This window comes from Pleurodeles waltl, chromosome 2_2, assembly GCF_031143425.1.
Source record: "Pleurodeles waltl isolate 20211129_DDA chromosome 2_2, aPleWal1.hap1.20221129, whole genome shotgun sequence".
NCBI classification, from domain to species: domain Eukaryota; kingdom Metazoa; phylum Chordata; class Amphibia; order Caudata; family Salamandridae; genus Pleurodeles; species Pleurodeles waltl.
The window spans coordinates 592,188,655-592,205,164 of record NC_090439.1 but is presented as its reverse complement, the minus strand read 5'-3'; positions in this window follow the sequence as shown (position 1 = coordinate 592,205,164).

Here is a 16,510-nt window from a genome sequence, read left to right as displayed (position 1 = left end):
GGTGTCACAAATAACTAATCCTGTTTCAAAGAATGTGCCTTTAAAAAATAGGTTAATTTGAGGAAGATTGACAATTTTTGGGATGTGATTAGAGTCCTGTAAATCTGCCTGGAAGGGATCTTTTGTACAAGTTAAATTGCACACTGGATGGTGTTGAATTCCAAACGCACGATGAAGATGTTGAATTTAAAATGGCTGACAAGAAACAGCTGTAGGATTGTATCCTGTAAGAACTATAGAGGATTTACCTTCCAATTTATGAGATACTGTAAAATCTTAAGTATGGGATTTTGGGGGGAATGGTATCAGACTAATCAAACTTGTAGATTCAGTCCAAAATACAGTAAAGCCGAACGCAGTTTTCCTGACACCACCACCATATAATCTAACACCTGAGACAGTGGCTAAAATAACTCAATTGGATGAAAACATGTCAAAACAAGGGGTCTTGAAGCCATTCTCAGAAGTCCTTGCAATTTGCCTACCATGGGTTTACAGAAGCCCAATGGAAAGTATTGAATTGTACAGAATCTTGAAAAAAATGATATAGCTATCCCATGGTACTGAACCCAGCAACAATACTATTTCAAACTACCTGCACTATCTGCCGGCCTTTTTCTCTATCCCGTTGCATGAAGACAGTCAATTCTTGTTCTCATTTGTATCAAGGGATAGAGTTTTTGCATGGTGCCGAGTTCTACAAGGATATGCAGAGAGTTCTTGCAATTCAGTTCTTGTGCAGTACATTGATGACCTGCTTGTGGCATAAAGTACACAAGAAGCCTGTAAATAGGACACAATTGCTCTTTTAAATCATCTAGCTGAGAACGTAAACAAAGTATCCCTAAGCAAATTACAATACTGTCAAAAATGTCCTATATTTGGAACATCATATTCAGAAGGGAATGAGAAAGGCGTCACAGGAGAGAATTGAGACAATACTGAAAATGAACCCATCCAGAACTCAGAGAGACGTTAGGATGTTCTTGGGAATGGTTGGCCTCTGTGGACAGTGGATGCCAAACTTTTCACTAAAGGTCAAGCCAAGACATGCACTCTGGGGTCAAAGCACTGGCTCTGAGATCTGGTTAATGGACATGTGAGTAAGTCACCCCTCTCACAGGCCTACGGAGCCCTAAAGACAGGATGTAACATGACAGGCAGGACATGTCCTGACAGTAAAGCACGCAAAACGACAGTTTTTACTGTGGAAAAGCTTGGTTGTCCAATTGGCGAGTATGGGGTTGCACCCTGACCCTCAGTTGTGCTAGCTCCTGAACAGTACAATCAAAGTGGGCATCTGCAACTAGAATAGCTCTCTACCAGATAAGGCGTTACCAACGGTAAGTAACTTGTTCATCTGATAGAGAGTTCTAGTTCCAGATTCCTTACCTTTTGAATAGGTACCCAAGTAACCCCATCCTCAGAGGTGGGTCTGCGAACCAAGATCATACTAGGAAGTCCTACGGGACCGACAAAGCATAGTACCTGTCCCTTTGGAGCTGACCATCCAGGCAGCAATGTTTGGTGAACATGTGCAAGGATGCCCATGTTTCTGCTTGACAGATATCCAGGACTGGAACTCTGCGTGCTAACGTAGTAGTAGCAGCTGTCGCTCTGGTTGAGTAAGTATTCAAGCCCTCTGCGGGTTGCTTTTCAGCCAAAGCATAGCACATTTTAATCTAGAGATGTTTTTCTTCTGCACTACCCGGCCTTTCTTCACACCCACATACCCAACAAAGAGTTGATCATCCACCTGGAACTCTTTGGTACAATAAAGATAGAGCGCTAACGCTCTTTTTGGGCCAGATGGTGGAGTCTCTCTGCTTCTCTAGAAGGATGAGGGGATGCGTAAACATTAGGCAAGGTGATGGATTGGCCTACATGGAAGGGCGTAGCCACTTTCAGAAGAAAGGAGGCCCTTGAGCGAAGCACCACTTTGTCAGGATAGATAGTAAGGTAGCGTGGCTTAGATGACCAGGTCTGTAGGTCGCTCGCCCTATGAGCAGAGGTAATGGTCAAAAGGAATGCCGTCTTGAGTGTCAAAAGCCCAAGAGGACAAATTGGCTCAAAGGGAGCACACATAAGAAACGTTAGAACCAAATTCAAGTCCCATTGGGGTATGATAAATGGTGAAGGAGGAAACATGTAGGTATGACCCTTAAGGAACATACTAACAATCGGAGATTTAAAGAAGGAGGGTTGATCTGGTAGTCTCAAGAAGGCCGAGATGGCAGACAAATAACCTTTAAGGATGTCCAACGCAGAACCTTACTGGGCCAAAGAGAGTATGAGCAAGAGCACCTCAGAAAGAGGGGCAGAAAGGGGGTCTACAGCTTGTCTGTGCACTATGCCACAAATTTGTTCCAACAACAGGCATATACCGTTTTGGTGGAGGAATGCCTGGCTGCCAAGATGATACTACAGACTTTGGGCGCAAGGTCAAAAGCTGTCAACTGCTGCTGCTCAATCTCCATGCAAGAAGGCAGAGACTGGACAGGTTCGGGTGGAGAACACTTCCCTGCTGTTGCGACAGAAGATCCTCCCAAAGGGGCAGTCTGATCGGAGGATCAATGGCCATGCTCAATTAATCGGGATATCAGAGTCTTTGTGCCCAGCCCGTGTACCAGATGCCAACAACGCTATCTATGCTACATGTTGCCTTCATGCAGACCCAGCCTTCGTGTCCCCACAGAGCCTGATGTAGAGCTCTCATTCCATGGTAACAAGGACTGGGGGGCTCTTCTCATGGACATGGTTCTAGCAGATTAGGTTTAACACACCTAGCTTTCTTTAGGCTGGAGATTAGGTTCAACATGCTAGGGTATTAGGGCCTATTTCACATCTCATGTTGTTGCAAGATTGAGGGGGGTCTTTATATTCACGACTCTCATTTTTACAAGTGTGCTTCTTGCATTGTTCATTATCCTAATAATTTCAGCAAAGGTGCATGCACCCAAGCTAACATGCTCTAGACTAAAATAAGCTAAAATCACATAAAAACATAGCTAAAAACTAATTAAAAATAGCTAAAACATACAAAGAAACAAGATGTCGACCATGACAAGCACAGCAGGCCAAAGACAAAGGCAATCTTTGGCAAAACCTTTAAACTTTAGAATAAGCCAATGGTCAAATTCATTTAACAGTAGTTATGATCTTGAAGAATGTCCTCAAAGCCATCGAAAGGAAGGGTATCCAGGAAAGAGATCACATCTCAGATGTCAGATTGATGACATGATTGGCAGCGGATCCATGGAGGAGTGGTGCGCAGCAGCCTCAAGCGCAGGATCCACTGCCAGATAGTCCACTAGTGGCCTTGAGAATAAGCCTCAGTTTCATGGGGTACGATGGTGAATGAACACTCATCGGGAACATAAGCAGTTCTCGGTCCACAGAAGGCACTGGCGGAACAGCAAGGCACACCGAAGGTAGACATTCGAAAAGGCACTAAGTGCAATGAAAGACTGGTTGCACACACCATAAGACTGGTCGGAATGACAGTGACCAATCATGCTCCAATTCTTCCAGTAGCAGAGCACTGAAAAACTGTACCATGCAATCACGGCACAGCTGAGCTGGTGGTAGAAGCTCCATTACTCAGCTTAGCTGGGAAGGCACAACCACTGCGTATCAGGAACAGCAGAAGCAGTATCCCGAACATCAATGCCAAAGTCACAGGAAAGCCGCCAAACACACTGGAACAGAGTTAATGGATGACTGAATGAATGACTCCAAAGACAGTATGGAATATGGACACGAATCCAGACCCGACAGCCTTAAACAAGTGCACAACCCCTGTAGTGCTTGAAGCATTGAATATTCTGGATACCAGCTCTCCAAAGGGCTCGGATAAGTTGGTACTTAATATGGATTGTATCTCGGCTGATGATCTTGCTATCTGGAGAGCATACATCTCTCTGGCCGGTCTCACTGCAACTTGTTTCTGGAACAGTAGCACCTTTAGTTTGCTCAGCTTATCATAATTTACATTAGTAGTATCAATGTGAGGCCATATTTCTGCTACTATTATCTCTTTTGGAGGAGGAATAAAAACATGTCTGCAACATGTTACAATCTTAGAGCAAAAGCTGCTGCAGGCTTGGTCCGGGGGGGGGTCGGTTCCGGAAAACCACAGGCTGGACAAGGAGGAGGGCTGTCTACTGAATGTCGCTGGACCGTCGGTCTGACTCCCCAATGCCTGGGGGCTGCGTGTGCTGGGGTACTTTTAGGCATCAGGAATCTTCGTCAGATCCGGTCGCGGTCAGGGGGATCCTCTGGTTTCAGGCTGCAGGTGTCGTGTTGGATAGGAGGAGTCAACCCAGGGTGGACACGAGGTCGGAATCGCATGGGGACCTGCTCTGGACCAGTGGGCCACCTGGACATGGGCTGTGGGCATTGGATGCAGAGTGGGCAGGACTCGTAGATCTCGGGCTGTTCTGGAGTCCTTTTTGGAGTTTCTTGTGGACAGTGCCGCTGTCCTCTGGAGTTCTTGGTCCTCTGCTGAGCAGTCAGTCCTCAGGGGGTTTGCAGAGGTCGCTGGTCCTCAGGATGCGTCGCCTTTTTGTAGCAGGGCTTCTGAAGCTGCAGACACACCAGTAGGTCTGGGGCCAAATCAGTTGGTGTCTGGATTCTTCTCTGTTGGGGTCGGCTTAGCAGTCCCTCTTCTTTCTTCTTTTCTTCTTGAGGTTGCCAGGAATCTGGTGAGCTAGGCTCAGGGGTGCCCTTAAATCCTAGATTTAGGGGTGTTACAGGGGTCAGAGGACAGTAGCCAATGGCTACTGTTCCTGAGGGTGGTTACACTCTTCCTGTGCCCACTCCCTTTGGAAAGGGGGCACATTCCTCACCATATTGGTTCCTGTCCTCCAAACCAAAATGGAGGATTTTGCAGGGAGGGGGTCACTTCAGCTCTGGACACCTTAGGTGTTGTCCTAACTGGAGTGGTCAACTCCTCTCTGTTTTGCCTAGTTTTCCCACTGGACTTGCCGCCAAAAGTGGGGCTTCATCGGGGAGCAGACATCTCCACTAGCTGGGGAGCCCTGTGGCACTATAACAGGAGGCCTGAGCCTTAGATGCTCACTGCCAAGTGTTGTAGTTCTTGGAAAGGGGAGGTGTGAAGCACCTCCACCCAGAGCAAGCTTTGTTTCGGACTCCAGAGAGCATAAAGCCTTCCACCCCATGGGGTCAGAAACTTGTCTGTTAGTGGCAGGCAGCCACAGACTGGTCAGCCTTACATTAAAGAGTTGGTTAAAATACAGTTTGGGTGCATTGTACAATAAATCCAACACTGGCATCAGTGTTGGTTTATTGTACCGCAAAGGTTGATCCCAATCTTCCCAGCCTTTAGTGAAGCAATCATGGAGCTGTGGAGTTCATAATGACCAACTCCTAGCCCATTTACTTAATATGGCCACACTGCACTTACAATGTGTAAGAATGGACTTAGACATTGTTGGGGCATATTGCTCATACATCTATGTCCTCACCCGTGGTATAGTGCATCCTGCCTTAGGGCTGTAAGGCCTGCCAGAGTGGTGACTTACCTATGCTACAGGCAGTGGTTGGTGGGCATGACACCCTGTGATGGATGCCATGTCAACTTTACCTTTTTCTCCCCACCAGCACACACAATCTGCAATAGCAGTGTACATGTGCTTGATGAGGGGTCTCTCAGGGTGCCACCACTGGTACCTTTTACAAGGGACTTAGCTGTGTGCCAGGATTGTGCCAATTGTGGGAACAATGGTGCATTTTAGGGAAAGAACACTGGTGCTGAGGCCTGGTTAGTAGGATCCCAGCACACTCTCAGTCAAGTCAGCATCAATATCAGGCAAAATGGGGGAGGGGTAACCATGCCAAAAGGGTCACTTTCCTACACCAGATGCCTCTGATTTACACCTCTCCCGTGTGGCTGCCCCACCCCAGCAGTGACGCATCGGTCACTACTGTGAAATCTGGTTGGGGAAGGAAGAGGGATCTGTCAACACCAGGGCAGTGAGCGCTCTATTGGCGACTAGAATGCAAAAACCCAGCACTCTCAAAACAACGTAATTTATGCATTGTGCTGATATGTTGTTGTTTAACCTTTTGCATTGGAGAGTTCAATCCTGAAGACTTATTTTTAATGTGCTTACAAATGCTGTTCATTTGCAATGTATTGCTGCAGGCTTTCAGAGTGTGTTAGAGTGTGGTCCCTTTCCAGGGCCTTCTAGAGACTTTCCCTGCAACATGCCTGGGTGTGGTTGTGAGCTGGGCCAAGACTCTATAAAAAGGAGCCAGCCCAGCTCCAAGTGCTCACTATTCAGAGGTCCCGGTGCAGAGCAGCAGCTACTTCCTGAGCTCCTGTCACGGTGGCCTATTTGATCTTCCAGACATCTGACTTTCATTCTTCATTTGGAGATCCTTGTTCTGGGCGGTAAGACGGTGGTTGGGCTGGCCTCCCGACGCCGTTATTGAGAACTCTCATGTTCTTGGGCCTAATTCTTTTATGATTTGACAGAGTACTTTGCACGTGTGAAATATGCGCTTGAGTGTTTGTGACATTTGCAGGGTGACTTGCGAATCGGCAAGACGCGCGATTCGTTTCATGATAATTTAATCTTGTTATTCATTGCACGCTACCATTTCTTGACAGTTGCATGGTGGCTTAAGAATCGGCAAGGCGCGCAATTCGTTTTATGGTGTTTTAGCTTTGTTATTCATTGTGCGCTGCCATTTCTTGACATTTACATGGTGGCTTAAGAATCGGCAAGATGCGCAATTCGTTTTATGGTGTTTTAACTTTGTTGTTCATTGCGCGCTACTATTTCTTGACATTTACATGGTGGCTTAAGAATCAGCAAAAGACGTGTAATTTGTTTCATTGTACTTTGATTTTGTTATTCATTGTGAGCTGTTATTTCTTGGCATTTACATCGTGGTTTACGAATCGGCAAGACGCACGATTAGTTTAATGATGATTTGACTTTGATATTCATTGCGTACTACCATTTCTTGGCTTTTTACATGGTGACACTCGAATCGGCAAGACGCACGATTCTCTCCTCGAGTTTAATTCATGTTGTTTATTGTATGCCATTATTCTAAGATATTTATCATGTAATATTCGAGTTGACAAGTTATGTGATTTGTTTTTCCTGAATCCATATTGTGTTATTCATGGTGCACAATCCTTTTATGGTGTTTACTATATATATGTATATATATATATATAAAAATCTACAATATGCGCAATTTGTGTTGAAACATTTTAAGAGTGCACAGAAGATCAGAGTTTCTAGATGCAATATTGTATGGTCCTAGTATGCATTCTCAAAAAAGGATTTATATGACTGGTTTAAAATTTAGTCAGAATGTTTTTCTGATTCTCATGTAAAGGAAAGTACTTGAATAAGAAAGTTTTCATTTAATCCATCTTGATTCCCTTACAGGTATTCGGCCATCTTGAAACTTAGTCATTTTAAACTTAATTCTTAGATTGTTCATGTTTTCAGAATGACTATGCTTAGAATCATAGTCTAGTATTGATTTCAGGAGATATAATTTTCATATTGTGTGTTCTAACCTTTTTCTTACTACCAGTCTCCTTCCCAGCTGTTTCCCTTCCTAATCCCCTCTTCCCCTCTTGAACTCTCTTAGCGTCTGTGATTTATCTATCAGAGTCTTGGAGCTGTTCAGTGGTGGACGTGTTGGGAACGTGCGCAGACCCCGAGGATCTGGTGACTCTGACAGAATAGTGAGCCCACAAAGTATTATCCTCCTGGTTTGTGTATGTTCTCAGCATGGCCACGCTGGACGAGTTAGTCAAGGCTATCACCCAGCTCCAGGCAGAGGTGGTATCATTCAAAGAATTGACAACTAGCTTAGCTGAGTGAGTGAGTCAGTTGCAAGATAAGGTAGAGAAGAAAGAACAAAGTCCCTCAGGTGTGTCCTGGCCAGGTACTTCTTCTCAGGCTTCTGGAAGTAATCCGGCAAACATTTCCCTAAATGTTCCTTCCGCAATTCCTTTTGCTCCCCCAGAACGTTTCTCAGGTGACCCTTTGAAAGCGCAATCTTTCCTGGTTCAAGTGGGACTACACTTCACCTGCAGACCACATACTTTCCCCGATGCCCAGTCCAAAGTAGCTTTCTTGTTATCATATTTGGCTGGGGATGCAGCTACTTGGGCAATTCCTCTTGTGCGTAAAAATAGTCCCTTGTTGTACAACTGGAGAAATTTTATTCGTGAGTTTGAGAGAGTTTTTGATCGTAGAACTGTAACACAGTCAGTAGATCGTGAATTCTTAGATTTACGCCAAGGGAATCAAGACCTAGTGTCGTATTTAGCCAACTTTAACCAGCTGGTTGCCGAGACATCCTGGCCTGAAGAAAAACAAGCGGTCTTGTTTTACAAGGGACTCAAAGAGGAACTAAAAGATATCTTAGCGCAAATCGACCCACAACCTACAAACTGTCAAGAATTAATAAACCTTGTCTTGAGGCTTGATCATCGTTTAGCAGAACGTAAAGGAACGCACAACAAGATTGAAAAATATTCATGGCGTGTTCATGATAACAGAGACTCAAGAACTCCGAAAGAGAGAACACCGGAACCGATGGAAATTGGAACCATCAGAAGACCTTTGACCAAAGATGAAAAAGACCTACGCAGAAAAAAATGGACAATGTCTTTATTGTGGGCGGAAGGGTCATTTTGCCAAAGATTGTCCAATCAAACCAAAGAACAAGCAAGGTCCAGTTCAGAAGGTATCAGCCAATGCACCAGTCGAGTTGGAAAACTAAAACACCCAAGATGCAGAGAAGGGTTGCTCTTGGGTGTCACCGTGGACCCTTCACAATCTAGACATCTTAAACTGGAAATAAGAGTTCAGGTCAAGAAAAAGATCTATTTAAAAAAAGCTCTTGTCGATTCTGGGGCTACTGGGAACTTTGTTGATGTCCAATTTGTTCGTGCATGGGGGATCCCATGTATTGAAAAGAAGACCCCAGAAATCATCCAGGCAGTCAATAGAAAACTCTTGACTGGAGGTCCAGTAACTCTTCAGACTATCCCCTTGTCGATGATTTGTGAAGATAAGAATCAAAGAAAGAAACATAAAGAGAAAATCATTCTTGACATGATCCATGCTCCCCAATATGGGATTATCCTCGGCTTGCCATGGCTAACTCATCACAATCCAGAGATCAATTGGGCAGAACGAAAAATCGTGTTCTCATCTGCGCTATGTAATGAACAATGTCTCCAAAAGATTCAAGTACCAAAAGTTTGTAACTCTTACATAGCTACTGCCGCGGAGAAAGAAATTCAGCTGCCCAAACAGTATTCATCTTACAAAGATGTATTTGATGACAAAGGAGCAGAGACTCTACCTCCTCATAGATCTTATGACTGTCAAATTGATCTAGCGCCAGGTGCGATACTTCCCAACTGTCGTGTATATGCCCTGTCAGAACATGAAAATCAACATTTACGAAAATACCTAGATCATTTTTTGGAGAATGGCTTCATTCGCCCCTCTAAGTCTCCTGCAGCTTCGCCTTTGTTTTTTGTTCCAAAAGCTAATGGAGAACTTCGAACTTGCATTGACTATAGGGGTTTGAACAAAGTCACCATCAAGAATAAATATCCTTTACCCTTAATTCCAGTATTATTGGAACAAGTAAAGAGAGCAAAAATCTACACGAAGCTTGACCTTCGAGGTGCTTATCATTTGGTCAGAATGAGAGAGGGTGACGAATGGAAAACAGCATTCAAAACAAGATATGGCCTTTTTTAATACACCGTCATGCCTTTTGATCTGTGTAATGCTCCAGCAGCATTTCAATTTTTCTTGAATGACGTTCTTAGAGAGTACCTCAACATATTTGCCATAGTCTACATCGATGACATTTTGATCTACTCTGACAATGAAAAAGAACATGTCCAACATGTCAAGAAAATTCTTGCAGCCCTTCGAAAGCACCATTTATATTGCAAACTAACCAAGTGTGAGTTTCATGTTACCACAGTTGAGTTTTTAAGGGGTTATTCTTACCCCTCAAGGTATGGTGATGGCAGAAAAGAAAGTAAAAGCCGTATCTGATTGGCCCACCCCAAAGACTGTTCGTGATGAACAAAGTTTCCTGGGGTTTGCAAATTTTTACCGGAGATTCATAAATAATTTCTCCCAGACAGTGGCTTCAATCACTAAGCTACTAAGAAAGAAAGAAAAGTTTGTATGGTCCCCAGAAGCTGACCACGCCTTCTCGACTTTGAAGAAAGCTTTCTCCACTGCCCCAGTCTTGACTCATCCTGATGCGAATCGACCTTTCATAGTGGAAGCTGATGCTTTAGATGTAGCAATAGGAGCCATCTTATCACAACGAAATAAAGACACTGGTCAACTTCATCCTGTAGCTTATATGTCTCAGAAGTTGAACGAAGCCGAACAGAACTATGTCATTGCTGAAAAAGAGCTTCTGGCGATTCGTGACGCCTTTAAAGAATGTAGACAACATTTGCTGGGTGTCAAATACACTGTCACAGTATATACTGATCATCGTAATCTTCAATTCATGAGTTCCGCCAGACTTTTGACCCCTCGGCAATTACGCTGGATGCTGTTTTTTGCCGAATTTGATTTTGTAGTAACCTTCCGGCCTGGTGGGGATAATCGCAAAGCTGACGCCTTGTCCCGTCAAGAGTCTACCACGTTGCCTGCATTTCAAGCCTCCAGAGCTATCATTGCTCTTGACAAGGTTCTATGTATCATAAAAACTGAAGATTTATTTGAAGAAATTCGCAACTCTTTCACTGTTGAAAAATGGCAAACATGGGCCCAAGCAGATCCCAAAAGGTCAATCAAGCAAGGACCACCCATTCATGACGCTCGTTTGTTCGTACCCACTACCAAACTTCGCAAGATAGTGTTTCATTGGTTGCATGTTATACCGACGGCAGGTCACCCAGGTACTCCTAAAACTCTTGAACTGATCCAATGCTATTTTTGGTGGCCTACCCTAACAAAAGATGTAAAAGCAATGGTTAACAACTGCGAAGTCTGTGCTCGCATTAAAACAAGTCATTCAAAACCAAAAGGGTTGTTACATCCACTTCCAACCCCAAGTTGTCCATGGGAGCACATTTCTTTAGACTTTATTACCGGGCTGCCAGTGGTTCAACAGCATTCAGTAATTCAGGTGGTAGTAGATAGTCTCACGAAATATGGACATTTCATTGCCTGTAAACAATTGCCCACTTCTAGTGAACTGGCAACTATTTTACTGAACAGAGTGGTTCGTTATCATGGACTGCCAAAAGTTATCCTCTCCGATCGGGGGTCGCAATTTGCCTCCAATTTCTGGAAGACATGGTGTAAAACACTCCAAGTGACATCTACGCTATCTACTAGTCACCATCCTCAAACAGATGGTCAAACGGAGAGACTAAATCAGACTTTGAAACAATACCTACGTGCCTACGCTGAAAAGGCACTTCATTCTTGGACATCCATGCTCTGGTTAGCTGAGTTAGCTGAGTTAGCTTACTTACCACACTTCTATTGGTGTTACACCCTTTTTTGGTTTATTTGGCTATCATCCTGACACCCTGCCCATCACAATGCCTCAAGAAAGTTCTCTTACTCCAGCTGTGTCAGAAACCATTCAGCATTTGCATCAAACCCAGAAACTGATTCAACAGCATTTAGAAAAAGCCAAACAAAAATACAAAAGGCATTATGACAAGAAACATTGTGAGGGACCGCAATATCAACCAGGTGACAAAGTGTGGCTTTCCACAAAACATATAGACTTCAAGAAGAAGCACATGTTCAATCCCAAATTTATAGGTCCTTACACAGTCCTTCAGCAAATCAATCCGGTAACCTATAAACTACAATTGCCCAGATCCTTACGGATTCATCCAGTGTTCCACACTTCCCTATTGAAAAGGGCAGTCCAAAAGGTCCACCCTCATCCAGCTCCTGTTCTAGTACAGTGAGAAGAAGAATATGAAGTTAAGAAAGTGTTGGATTCTAAACTACGAGGGCGTAATCTATGGTACTTAATCTCATGGAAAGGTTATGGTCCTGAAAGTAACTCATGGGTTTCCGCATCTGATGTTCATGCTCCAGTACTTGTGAGACGCTTTCATCGTCTTAATCCAGGCAAACCAGGCCCTAGAGCGCGTCTGGGAGAGGGGAGTACTGTCAACACCAGGGCAGTGCGCGCTCTATTGGCGACTAGAATGAAAAAACCCAGCACTCTCAAAACAACGTAATTTATGCATTGTGCTGATATGTTGTTGTTTAACCTTTTGCATTGCAGAGTTAAATCCTGAAGACTTATTTTTAATGTGCTTACAAATGCTGTTCATTTGCAATGTATTGCTGCAGGCTTTCAGAGTGTTAGGGTGTGGTCCCTTTCCAGGGCCTTCTAGAGACTTTCCCTGCAATATGCCTGAGTGTGGTTGTGGGCTGGGCCAAGACTCTATAAAAAGGAGCCAGCCCAGCTCCAAGTGCTCACTATTCAGAGGTCCCGGTGCAGAGCAGCAGCTACTTCCTGAGCTCCTGTCACGGTGGCCTATTTGATCTTCCAGACATCTGACTTTCATTCTTCATTTGGAGATCCTTGTTCTGGGCGGTAAGACGGTGGTTGGGCTGGCCTCCCGAAGCCGTTATTGAGAACTCTCATGTTCTTGGGCCTAATTCTTTTATGATTTGACAGAGTACTTTGCGCGTGTGAAATATGCGCTTGAGTGTTTGTGACATTTGCAGGGTGACTTGCGAATCGGCAAGATGCGCGATTCGTTTCATGATAATTTAATCTTGTTGTTCATTGCACGCTACCATTTCTTGACAGTTGCATGGTGGCTTAAGAATCGGCAAAACGCGCGATTCGTTTTATGGTGTTTTAGCTTTCTTATTCATTGCGCGCTGCCATTTCTTGACATTTACATGGTGGCTTAAGAATCGGCAAGACGCGCGATTCGTTTTATGGTGTTTTAACTTTGTTGTTCATCGCACTACAATTTCTTGACATTTACATGGTGGCTTAAGAATCGTCAAAAGACGCGCAATTAGTTTCATTGTACTTTGATCTTGTTATTCATTGTGAGCTGTTATTTCTTGGCATTTACATCTTGGTTTACGAATCGGCAAGACGCACGATTAGTTTAATGATGATTTGACTTTGATATTCATTGCGTACTACCATTTCTTGGCTTTTTACATGGTGACACTCGAATCGGCAAGACGCACGATTCTCTCCTCGAGTTTAATTCATGTTGTTTATTGCATGCCACTATTCTAAGATATTTATCATGTAATATTCGAGTTGACAAGTTATGTGATTTGTTTTTCCTGAATCCATATTGTGTTATTCATGGTGCACAATCCTTTTATGGTGTTTACTATACATATATATATATACATATATATATAAATCTACAATATGCGCAATTTGTGTTGAAACATTTTAAGAGTACACAGGAGATCAGAGTTTCTAGATGCAATATTGTATGGTCCTAGTAGGCATTCTCAAAAAAGGATTTATATGACTGGTTTAAAATTTAGTCAGAATGTTTTTCTGATTCTCATGTAAAGGAAAGTACTTGAATAAGAAAGTTTTCATTTAATCCATCTTGATTCCCTTACAGGTATTCGGCCATCTTGAAACTTAGTCATTTTAAACTTAATTCTTAGATTGTTCATGTTTTCAGAATGACTATGCTTAGAATCATAGTCTAGTATTGATTTCAGGAGATATAATTTTCATATTGTGTTTTCTAACCTTTTTCTTACTACAGTTCTCCTTTCCCAGCTGTTTCCCTTCCTAATCCCCTCTTCCCCTCTTGAACTCTCTTAGCCTCTGTGATTTATCTATCAGAGTCTTGGAGCTGTTCAGTGGTGGACGTGTTGGGAACGTGCGCAGACACCGAGGATCTGGTGACTCTGACAGGATCTGCCCCTGACCCAACCATGGTTCAAGAACCACCACTGCAGATCATACTCAGTCCCCTCTGAGATCTGGACCATGTCAGAGAGATTCTTCTGATGCTGCACTCAGTGGACCTGCATATGCCATCTGGCATGATTTACTAGCAGGATGCAGGAGGTCATGAAGCCCACAACCTCAGAGTCATTTTCACCAAAATCCAGAATAGAGGCTGAAACATCTGTATCATACCCTGAATATTCTGGACTCGCCGCTTAAGAGGATAAGCCCGAAATTGCACTATGTCCAGAACAGCTCCAATGAAAGGGAGTATCCGAGAGGGAGTCAGGTGTGACTTTGGCACGTTTATAGTGAACCCCAGCGAATGCAGGACGCCCGTTGTAATTTGCTGGTGGTAGACGACAACCTGGGGTGAGCCCGCCTTGAACAGCCAGTCGTCAAGGTAGGGGAAGATAAAACCCTGACCTGCATAGATGAGCGGCGACTATCGCCATCACCTTGGTGAACACCTGAGGGGCACTGTTAAGTCCAAAGGGAGGGTGGGGGGCAGAGTGAACTGAAAGTGCTTGTGGCCCACCATGAACCATGAGTATAATCTGTGGGCAGGCAAGATGGGGATGTGAAAATAATCATCCTGCAAGTCCAACAGCACCACCTAGTCTCCTGGGTCCAGGGCAGACAGAAGCTGAGCCAGGGTGAGAATTTTGAACTTCTCCTTCCTGAGAAAGAGATTGAGGGAATGAATGTCTAGAATGGGGCTGAGGCCCTTATCCTTTTTGAGGACCAAAAAGTAGCAGGAATAACAACCCCAACCTACTTCTAGCACAGGGACCCTCTCTATGGCTCCCTTGGCTAAGAGAGCCGCAACCTCCTCCCAGAGAAGGGACAGGTGATCCTCCGTCATATGATTGTAGGAAGGTGACATGGAGGGAGGAGAAGCCTGGAAGAGGAGGGAGTAGTCCCTTCGGACTATTTGCAAAACCTATCTGTCTGATGTGCAGGTGATGGCAAATCCTGCCTCCGACTGGTCAATGGGGGGAGCGTTAGACTAGGAAGGTTTGAAGGCTGCAGAGGAGGGGGAAGGCGGTGGGCTGGCTAGACAGATGGCTCCCTGATCCACATGGATGTTGGATCCCACGACCTCCATCACGCAGAGGCTAGGCAGCATGCGCAGCATGGTGGCTGGGAGGGAATGGATGTGATTGGACACCCCTTCCCTAGTCACGAAAGGGGAGAAAAGCAGGCTGAAGGGGGCGAGGGGCAGCTGCGAGGACCAGGCCGTAGCTCGAGCCTCCTAAAAGTGCTCGAGCGGAAAGTCTGCTTTGTCTCTGAAGAGACAGGAGTCATCAAAGGGCATGTCCAAGAGGGTGGACTGGACATCCCCTGAAAAGCCAGACATCCTCAACCAGGCGTGGGGCCTCAAGGCCACTGTCAAAGCAACCAATCTGCTCAGAGAGTTGGTCATATCAAGCCCACACCTGATCTTGAACTTAGCTGCATCTCTCCTATGAGCAACAGCTAGGGAAAGAATGGCCTGGGCCTCTTCTGGGACCTTCAGCAGCACTTGCACAACTGTGTCCCGTAAAATGTGTGTGTGATGGCCCAAAAGGCATGCGGTGTTCACAGACTGCAATGCCAGGCTGGAGGAAGAAAACATCTTCTTGCCAAGGTGATCCAGCCTCTTGGATTCCTTATCTTGGGGTGCGGAAGGGAAAGTGCCATGGGATGTAGAGGCCTGGTTAACCAACCTCTCAGGAGTAGGGTGTTGCATCAGGAACACTGGGTTGTTAGGCGCAGGTCTATTGTCCTGTTTACAGGAACCCCTGAGCTGGGTTTGGACCAGGTCTCCAGCAAGACATCAGTGAGAGCTTCATTAAAGGGCAAAAGGGGTTCAGAGGTAGAAGCACCTCAGTCAGGAGGTTAGTCCTGATGGCCACTGAAGGCAGCTCAAGACCCAAGACTTTAGCACCCCTCCTCACCACCATTGACAATGAGCCACGGTAGGGGAGAAAGCATTCCAGTGTCAGGGGAAATGTCCAAACCACTGGTTTCACCCAGGTCTGCAGCGCAGTCCATAGGGTTCACAAGCTTGAATTCGAAACGATCCAGCGACCCCTCTAAGCTCTCACCATACTCCAGCCATAAGAGTGAGGGTCAGGATCTGACCTAGGCAGCAAAGTCCCTGCCGAAGTCGGAATCTGTGTTGTAAGACGCCAGTCTGGCTCTGTGTCAGAGTCAGCAATGAGAATGGAATTGACGCTGACCGTGAGCATGGGCAGTGTCAGAAGCGTTGACATTGGAACCGTCATCTGGGAAGAATGAGGTGGCATGATCGACGCCAGTACAGATTGGATTGGGGAACAGATCCCTGGGTGCCTACTGGAACTGAAGCCGCCGGTGTGGAACCCAAGGGGGCCCGGTCAACCACACGGGGCCCCGAGGATGCTCCAGTGGGGTCAGACTGCCTAAAGATGAGGCGCATGGCCTTGGAGAACTCACAGAGTTGGGCAGGGGTGGTTCCGGCTCCCGGAAAGTTGTGGAGGTGTGGAGCCAACCCAGAAGTAGGCTCTGAGGA